The sequence below is a fragment of the Tamandua tetradactyla genome, chromosome X (assembly GCF_023851605.1).
Source record: "Tamandua tetradactyla isolate mTamTet1 chromosome X, mTamTet1.pri, whole genome shotgun sequence".
Taxonomy (NCBI): Eukaryota; Metazoa; Chordata; class Mammalia; order Pilosa; family Myrmecophagidae; genus Tamandua; species Tamandua tetradactyla.
The window spans coordinates 80,271,558-80,281,612 of NC_135353.1; the positions used below are offsets into that span (position 1 = coordinate 80,271,558).

Consider the following 10,055-nt stretch of genomic DNA (forward strand, 5'->3'; position numbering starts at 1 on the left):
TGAGCTCTGCATCTCCAAATGTCTGTGTTTAGGCATTTGCCTAACAACTGAGGTAGTATTGAGACTAGCATGACAGAGATTTGCAAAGTAAAGTTAATATTGCCCCAGGGAAACACTTGGGTCCCGTGTTTCCATTGGCATTCCAAGCACCTTCAAATGTCTGTGCCTCTGTCAGCTCTAAAGCAACTGTTCTCCAAGCATCTAAGCTTCCTCCAAAATGTTTCCCCTTTTAAAAGACTCTGGTAAACAAATCAATACACTTCTTGAATGGGTGGAGTCACATCCTCATCTACTCAAAAGGTCACAACCACAATTGGGTGTGTCACATCTCCATAGGAACAATCCAATCAAAGTTTCCACCAAAAATTAGGATTAAAAGACACCTGTCTGCCCCCACAAAATTGGATCAGGGAAAAGGACATGGCTTTTATGGGGTATATAACAGCTTCAAACCAGTACAGTGGATATGAAATAATCACTCATTTAAATATATGACATCAAAAGCATTAATGATAAAAGAAAAAAATGATATATGCGATTTGAGCAAAATAAAGCATTTAGCTTTTCAAAAGACACCATCAATAAAATGAAAAGAAAACCACAAAGTGGGAAAAATATTTTCAAATCATATAGTGTCTGATATTAGACTGATATAATGGACTTAGATAATAATGGACAATATATAATGATGGTTATAACTCAATATTAAGAAAACACAACTCATTTTTAAAATAGGCAAAAGATATGAATAGAAATTTCACCAAATACAATATAGGAAAGGCCAATAAGCACATGAAAAAATGTACAATATTATTAGTTACTACAGAAATGCAAATTGAAACCACAGTGAGCTACCACTTCAAATCCACTCATGTAGTTTATAAATAAATAGAGAATAAAAAAGTGTTGGCTAGGATCTAGAAAAATGGGAGCCCTCATACATTAACCTGGCACTGCTAAATGTCAATCCACTTAGAAAACTGAATATTTTTTGAAACATAGACATGCATTTTCCAAATGACCTAGCATAGCTGCCTCTAGGTATCTATCCAAAAGGTTTATGATCACACAAAGACTTGTACATGAATGTTCATAGCAGTAATATTCATAATAGATCAAAAAAGTCTACCATTTTGTGAATGTATAACTAAATATGTCCTACCTATATGTGAAATGTAAAGGAACAGTAATGATACATGCTACAGAATGGATGAATCTCAAAAACATTGTGGTTAGTGCAAGAAGTCAGATGCCAAAGATTATAAATTGCATGATGCTATTTACATAAAATGTTCAGAAAAGATGACCCTATAGACTCAGAAATATATTAGTGATTGCCTGGGGCGGGAGTTAGGAAGAGAGAGTGAGTTCAAATAGGCAGGAGAGATTTTGGGGTGAGTGATTGTAAATGTTCTAAAATTGGATTGTGTGATAGCTACCTAAATCTGCAAACTTACTAAAAATATTGAATTGTATACATAAAAAGGTGGTTCATGGTATGCCAATTTTCTTTAAAAAATTTCTTAAGTAAATAAAAATGTTAGACTCATAAAACATGCCAGCCACTACTATAAGTGAAAATACCATACATGAAAATTAAACAATTTACATGATTGAAATGCTTATAAAAATAGCTAACAAAGTATGATATAACCATCATAGAAAAATTAAACATTAGAGACTCTAACCTTAAAGTGGAAATGAATTGATGGAAATTATGGAATTAGCTGTGTGCTTTTTACAATGTTTAGTTGTATTTCCATTTGTGTGCATATACATATTTTTCCAATTTCCTTCGATATTCTTTATGCTTTTGTGTTTTTCACTCTATAAATATTAAAGAAAGATGTTTAATACCAATAACATGTAAAAAAGTTTTCATTTTAGTATTAGATAATTTTTATCATACATTATAATCTATTTAGAAAATTGCATGTATTATGAGCTTTGATTCTAGATACATGGACTTCCTGAAAATTCTCCATGTTCTCTTAGAAAACATCCCTAAATGCCTCAAGTTTAAAAAATGTTTGTTCTAGTTAGCTAGCTGCCAAAATGCAACACACCACAGATGGATTGGCTTTTAATAAAAGGGAATTTATTTTGTTAGTTCTTCAGAGGAAAGGCAGCTAACTTTCAACTGAGGTTCTTTCTTACATGGAAAGGCTCAGGGTGATCTCAGCTGGCCTTCTCTCCAGGCCTCTGGGTTCCAACAACTTTCCCTATGGTGATTCCTTTCTGCATCTCCAAAGGCCTGGGCTGAGCTGCAAGTGCTAAGATGAGGTATGCCAAGCTGCTTGGTCTGTGCTATGTTGCACTCTCTCATTTAAGCATCAATTAAATCAAACTTCATTCATCGCAGCAGGCACGCCTCCTAGCCAACTGCAGATGTAATCAGCAACAGATGAGGTTCACGTACCATTGGCTCATATCTGCAGCAACAGAACTAGGCACCTTAACCTGGCCAAACTGACACCTGAATCTAACTACCACAATGTTGAACCAGCAAATATATGTTATTTATGGAGATACACCATCTATATTCTGGAATGTTTCAGGATGCATCTTGAAAGTTACAATTAAATTTTGTGTTGAAATGCAAGGATCTGAAAGTTGTCAAATACTTTTCTCTATGCATACCATGAGCATATTTTTGACTTAAAAAAAGCTACTTTTTTTTCTGAGTTCTCAAGTTCAACTTTATTACTTAACAGAAGTCCAATCAATGGAGCATTACAATTAATTGTTTCAAAGTTTAATTAAAAACAATTAACAAATATTTAATATCTTTGAAAAGCATTTCCAAGTTAAGAATGAAAAAATATGTACATTATATATAATCAATGGCCAGTTAGCTTCAAATTCCATCAGGGCTGTATTCAGCAACATCAGTCTTTTTAGATTCTTCAAAAGTTTCTGTGAAATCTACAAAATTGTTTTCTATGATAGGGGAAGGAATCAAAATCCCCATTGTTTTTTAACTCCAAACATGCTTACAATATTACCTGGACTTACTTTCTATGCAAGTTATTTAAGATTATTTGTCAGTTTTCAGTGAGATGCATGTCTCTGTAAGAGGGGCCCAAGAGACAGATCATGGTTAGGAGGGGACCCATGTTCAGATGTTTGTTCTGGGCTTCCTGGAGCTCCCTGAGCATTTTAAGTTTCCTCTGGAACACTTCAGCTTCTCCAGAGTAAATGAACAACTGAAGCACTGAAGTTTGTTGCTGCTTTCAGTGCTGTGAGCCTTTCTTAATTACTGAACTTCAAACACCCTGAAGCCTCTATTTCTGTAACCTCCATGTCTTTTGCTGTGTCAAATGTACTACTTGCCAAAAACTCATGAATGCTGAAATTACCTGCAAGCTAACAATCTTTCCCATAGGCCAAATAGATTAAATCAGAATTGTCCTTGCTGATATTTGCAAATGTGGAATCATAATGTGGTACAGAAAAACTTTAGGGCTCATAATTCAAGTATAATACTAGAATTACTTTGTTCCTTTTATCTTCTTTGAACCCCTGCAAAGTATTCACTCCAGACTGAAGTCTTACAGGGCAGTAGCCTGGTTCTCATACAATAGGATCCACAGCATGTTGAAGTCCCAGTGTTATCCCATCCAGTTTCTTCTTTCAAATTCACACCAATTGTTAACAAGCCTCTTCATTAGCTTTCCTCTGGACTCAAAGATGCTGTCAATCTGTCCCTGCTCTCTTTCTAAATTGCTGCTTTTAAACTTATCTTCAAGCATATCTTTGTCTTTCTTTTTGTTTTCCTTATTGGGACTTTTGAAGGCTTGGGCTTCCACATCTCCAGAGTCTTCGCTCTTTCTGGGCCAGCATCTACTCCTCCCCACTCTGTGAGGTGTTTGCTTTGTTTTTCTCTTTTTAAGTTTCTTGCACATCTGGCATGAAGTCTATGTTCTATTTCATGCTCTGAATTCTTTCCTGGCTAAGAATTTCCATCCCTGGGTGCAACAAATTCCTTACAGCTTTATAATAAATGGTCTCTGGTGTGTTGTAAATCATGGCATTAGTATATATTAGTTTGAAGTTATCCTTTAGCTCTTCTATGACCTGGTACTCATTGTTCTTGATCTTTCCTTTCATGGTACTCAAATCTACTGGGTGTTTAATGATCACCACAGAGTAGCCATAAGCAATAAAATCAGTCACAAAAAATGAAAAGAAAGTACTTGGTCTTTTCTTTGCAATTGTCTCATAAGAAACCAAGCTTCTTGAAGGGGTGTGTCCACTCTACTTTTTGCTTGGCTAAAGAGCTTGTGAGGGGTTTCTCAGGAGACAAGTATAATCTTATAGGGGTCTGATATTGAAGGTCATTTTCTTTTTCATTCTCCATATGGTCTCCATCTCACTTCTTTTCATCCTCCTTTATTCTTCTCCCTTGGACCTACTTCTCTCCTTTCTTCCTCTTTTTCCACTTTCTGTCCTTGTGACATTTTTATCTTCCAAGAGACTTGAGTCTTGTCCTGAGCTGCCTGTAGTGTGCTCAGTGACTTCATTCTCTCCTACTATGAGGACCATCTTCAAGGACTTCTCCACATACTCCTCATAGAGCTGTTTGTCCTACTTGTGCTCCTTGTGTTTTTTGTCCATGTCCAACCAGACCTCTGTGCCTCCCTCTGGCACTAAGAACAGGTCATGGGGTGCTGCTTCTGGTCTAGGCAAGGCAAGTGGAAGGCTGAGAGGGGCTTCATGGCCCTGCACTGTGAGGCAGGGGTACCATGTGCTACCCAGCATGAGATCCACCTAGCAGCAACTTTTGAAGTATAGTATACATATGGCAAAGTACATGGTACACATAATATAAATGCATAGCTCAATTTTTGACACCTGAAAAAACAGTGTCTTTACTAAAATATTCAAGTGGAAGGTGAATTTGGAACTATTCATTAAGTGCTGAGAAATCTAATGGTGTAATTATTGGATAATATAATTGTGATATTGTTTTACTCTGAGGATTATTTTTTAATAGAGTTGTTGGATCACAAAACAATCATGCATAAAATATAGGATTCTAGTACATCTCCAACCCCCAATACTGCATATTGTTGGGGAACATTTGTTACAATTGATGATAGCATTCAAAAAAAATAACTGTATTATTTTTAATGGTAGATTATCTTTGCTACAATTGATGAAAGATTATTAAAATCAGACTAATATCTACCACCCATAATTAACATTGTGTTTTTTTCCCATATACAACCCTATTATTAACACCTTGCATCAGTATTACACAGTTGTATAATTCTTGAAAGAATGTTCTTATAATATTAAGTAGAGTCCATCATTTACAATAGGGTTCTCTGTGTTTACAGTCCCATGTTTTATCTTTTAATTTTTATTCTAGTAATATACCCATCCTAAAGTTTCCCTTTTAACCACATTCACCCTTACAGTTCAATGCTGTTGATCAATGTCACAGTAATGTGTAACTACCACCAGCATCCATTTCCAAACCTTTATAATTAACCTAAATAGAAATTCTGTACAAATTAAGCATGAACCTCCATTCTCTAAACCCATTCTATCTCTTGGTAACCTACATTCTAGATTCTATTTGAGTTTGCTTATTATAGTCAGTTCATAGCAGTGAGATATGTATAGAAACATTTTGTTTATCCATTCATCAGCTGATGGACCATTGGATTATTTCCATCTTTTTTCAATTGTGAATAACACCACCATGAATGTCAGTGTGAAATGTCTCTCTACATCCCTGTTTTCAGTTGTTCTAGGTATATACTGATTAGCAGGATTGCAGAATCACAGAACAACTCTATACTTTCTGAGGAAACACCATCCACCTTCCACAGTGGTTGTACCATTTTACATTTCCACCAGCAATGAATGTGGTCCCAGTTCTTCACATCCTCTCTAACACTTGTAGTTTCCTTTCAGTTTACAGTGGCCATTCTCAGAGGTGTGAAATATCTCAAGACTTGAATTTGCATTTCCGTACTAACTCGTAAGGATGAACATCTTTTCATGTGCATCTTAGCCATTTGTATTGTTTCACTGGAAAAATGTCTATTTATGTCTTTTGCTCATTTTTAAAATTGAATTGCCATTTTTGTTGTTGTTGTTGAGCTGTAGGTTTTCTTTGTACATTCTAAATGTCAAACCCTTATCAAATAAGGGATTTCCAAATATTTTCTCCTATTGAGTTGGCTGTCGTTTTTACCTTTTTGACAAAGCCCTTTGAAGCCAAAAATTTTGATTTTGAGTAGGTCCCATTTATTTTTTCTTTAATTGCTTGTGCTTTGGGTGTAAGGTCTAGGAAACTACCATCTATCACTAGATCTTAAACATATCTGTCTGCATTGTCTTCTAAGAGTTTTATGGCACTGGCTCTTATATTTAGGTCTCTGATACATTTTTAGTTATTTTTGTACAGAAAGTGAGATAGGGATCCCCTTTCATTTTTTTGAATATGTATATCCAGTTCTAACTACATTATTTATTGTAGAGACTGTTTTTTCCCACTTGAGTGGACTAGGGAGTCTTGCCAAAAATCAATTGACCATAGAAATGAGAACTCTCAATTCAATTCCATTGATCAATAGTCCTATCTTTATACAATTACCATGCCATTTTGACCACTGTTTCTTTATAATATGCTTTAAAGTCAAGAGGAATGAACCTTTCCACTTTATTTTTTTTTTTAATTTTTTTGCTATTTGAGGCCACTTTCTCTTCCAAGTAATTTTGATATTAACCTTTTCATTGCAACAAAATAAGTTGTTGGAATTTTTGACTGTTATTGCATTGAATCTGTAGATCATTTGAGGCAGAATTGATATCTTAAAGACATTTAACCTTCCAATCCATAAACATGGAATGTCTATCAATTTGTTAAGTCTTGCTTGATTTCTTTTAGCAATGTTCTGTATTTTCTGTGTCCAGGTCCTCTATGTCCTCAGCTAAATTTGTCCCTAAATATTTGATTATTTTACTTGCTATTGTGAATTGCATTTTTTTGTGGATTACCTCTTCAGATAGTTGACTACCAGTGTATAGAAACACTATTGATTTTTGCCTGTTGATCTTATATTCTGCCACATTGCTGAACACATTTGGTAGCTCCAGTAGCTTTGTCCTAGTTTTTTCAGGACTTTCTAAATATAAGCTCAAGTCATCTGCAATTACTGAAAGTTTTGCTTCTTTCTTTTTGGTTTGGATACTTTTTTTCTATGTATAATTGCTGTAGCTTAAAAACAGTGGTGTAAATGGGCATCCATGTCTTGTTCTTGATCTTAGAGGGAAAGCTTTCAGTCTCTCCATTGAGTACAATGTTAGCTGTGTTTTTTTCATATATAACTGTTTTAGTTTGCTAAGGCTATCAGAACATAATGCACTAGAGATGGCCTGGTTTGTATAAAGAGGATTTATTTAGTTACAAATTTACAGTTCCTTAGAGGAAAGCCAGCTGAATTTCATCTGGGTTTCTCTGTCATATGAGAAGGCACACAGTGATGGTTTTTGGCCCTCTCTCCTGGCTTCTGGGTTCAAACAGTTTTCCACTAGATTTGTCCTTTCTGCGTCCACATACATCGGGGTCTGAGCTGCTGAGATCTCTTTTCCCTCCATGAGTTTACTTTAGCTCTTCTTTTACTTTATATATTTTTACTTTAGGTCTTCCTTTTTGTGTAAGACTTTAAGGCTATAAATTTCACTCTCAGTACTGCCTTCATGATATCCCATATTTTACATATATGTGCTCTCATTTTCATTTTCTCAAGATATTTATAGATTCTCCTTGAAATTTCTTCTTGATCTGCTGATTGCTTAAGAGTGTGTGAATTAACTTTCATGTATTTGTGAAATTTTCAGTTCTCCACCTACTGTCAATTTCCAGCCTCATTCCATTATATTCTGAGAAAGTGCTTTTTATTATTTAAATTTTTTCAAATTTATTGAGAATCGTTTTTGGACCCAACATGTATTCTATTCTGGATAACTATCCATGTGCACTTGATAAGAATGTATATCCTGCTATTTAGGAGTGCAATGTTATGCATATACTTGTTAGGTCTAGTTCTTTTATGATATTATTCAAAATATATGTTTCCTTATCAATACCCTGTCTAAATATTTTATCTATTGATGAGTGTGCCATATTGAAGTCTCCAATTAATAGTGTAGAGACATCTATTTTTTCCTTTAGTTTTCCCCATGTTTGCTTCTTGTATTTTGGAGCACTATAGTTAACACATGAATATTTATGATTGCTATTTCTTCTTGGTGTAATGTGTCTTCTATTAATATATAGTGTCCTTCTTTGTCTCTTATAATAGTTTGCATTTAAAGTCTATTTTGTCTGATATAACTACTTCAGCTCTTTTTTCCTTATTATTTGCATATATCTTTTTCCAACCTTTCTCTTTTAACCTATTTGCATTTGAGTCTAATGTGCATCTCTTATGAACAGCACATAGTTGGAGCATGCTTTTTTAATCTATTCTGCTAATCTGTGTCTTTTGATTGGGGAATTTAATCCATTAAAATCCAATATTATTACTGTAAGTGTAGAACTTACATCAACTATTTTATCCTTTGATATTTATATGCCATTTTTTTCTTTCATTTCTTTTTAGTTACCCATACTGATAATCTTTATTTCTTCATATTACTCCAAGCCACTCTCTCCTGTCTTTCCCGTTGAGCTTTGTAGGGCAGGTTTCTTATTGAAAAATTCTCTCAATTTCTGTTTATCTCTGAATATTTAAACTCTCTCTCATTTTTGAAGGACAGTTTTGCCAAGTAAAGAATTTTTTATGACAATTTCTCTCTTTCACTATCTTAAATATATCATAACACTTCCTACTCACCTCCCTGATTTCTGATGACATATCAGCACGTAGTCTCATTGTGAATCCTTTGTACAGGATACATCACTTTTCTCTTGCCACTTTCAGAATTTTTTTTATCTTTGGCATTCTGATTAAAATGTCTCAGAATACATCTAGTAGGATTTATTCTATTTGAATTGCACTTTTTTTGTTGGACATTTATAATTATATAAATAAATATATATTTATATTTATATCTCTCATAAGAGTTGGGAAATTTGGGGCCATTATTTCCTAAAATTTTCAAGGGATTGAAATAAAGCTTCAGGGGAGACAAAGAATTTGGAATGTCTAATGAAAGATGTTAAAAGAAATCACCTATTTCATTTCATGAGATGAAAGAAAGTATGCATTGTGAGATAAAGTCTATTCAGAATATGTTAGTATAAAGAAGAACTTGAAAATATGAAAGAACTATAGCAGAACTTATCGGGATGAAAGGCACAATAGAAGAGAATAAAAATACACCAGAAGAGTGACATCATCGGCATGGCAACATAAACAACTGATGAAAATCTCTCCTCAGAGATTCAGTATTAAATAAGTACAATTCTGAATTATCCAGGGTTCTGGAAGAGAACATGGACTGGGGAAGGACCCTAAAAATCCTGCCTTGAAGAAGTAGAAGAATATCTGGTAAAAATTTTTCATCCTGCATTGACCAGTTCTCTCCTCTCTCCCTCATAGTATAGGACAGGCAGAGAAGCATCAGCAGCCACCTCTCTTAATGGGACACAGAATAAGTATTCTCTTACAGCAGTGGGACAGACCCTCACCTTTTGGAGATATGGAGGATGAGGGAGAGCATTTCAAGGCCCATGTCAGTGAGAGATAGAGAATCTGAGAATACATGAATAGAAGCTGTGTTTACAGCCCTGAGTGCTAAAGTCTTCCCCCATCCTTGTGAGAAACAGCAGTAAGAGATCTGATCCCTGCCTGGGGAAAGGTTTAAAACTCAGACAACTGGGGGTGTACTCTTCCACAAACAAAGTGGGTGTCATGGTTAGGGACAGGTGTCAACTTGGCCAAGTTGTGGTACCTGTTCATCTGATTGGGCAAGCACTGGCCTGTCTGTTGCAATGAGGACATTTCATAGGATTAGGTCATGATCACGTCAGCTACATCCACAGCTGATTCCATTTGTAATCAGCCAAAGGGGAGTGTCTTCTGCAATTAGTG

The 10,055-nt window shown here is 35.0% G+C and overlaps 1 pseudogene; it reads right to left on the reverse strand.

The window, feature by feature from the left end:
* Positions 1 to 2,857: 2,857 nt before the first annotated feature.
* Positions 2,858 to 4,617, reverse strand: LOC143671085 (bromodomain-containing protein 7 pseudogene; annotated as a pseudogene).
* Positions 4,618 to 10,055: the final 5,438 nt, after the last annotated feature.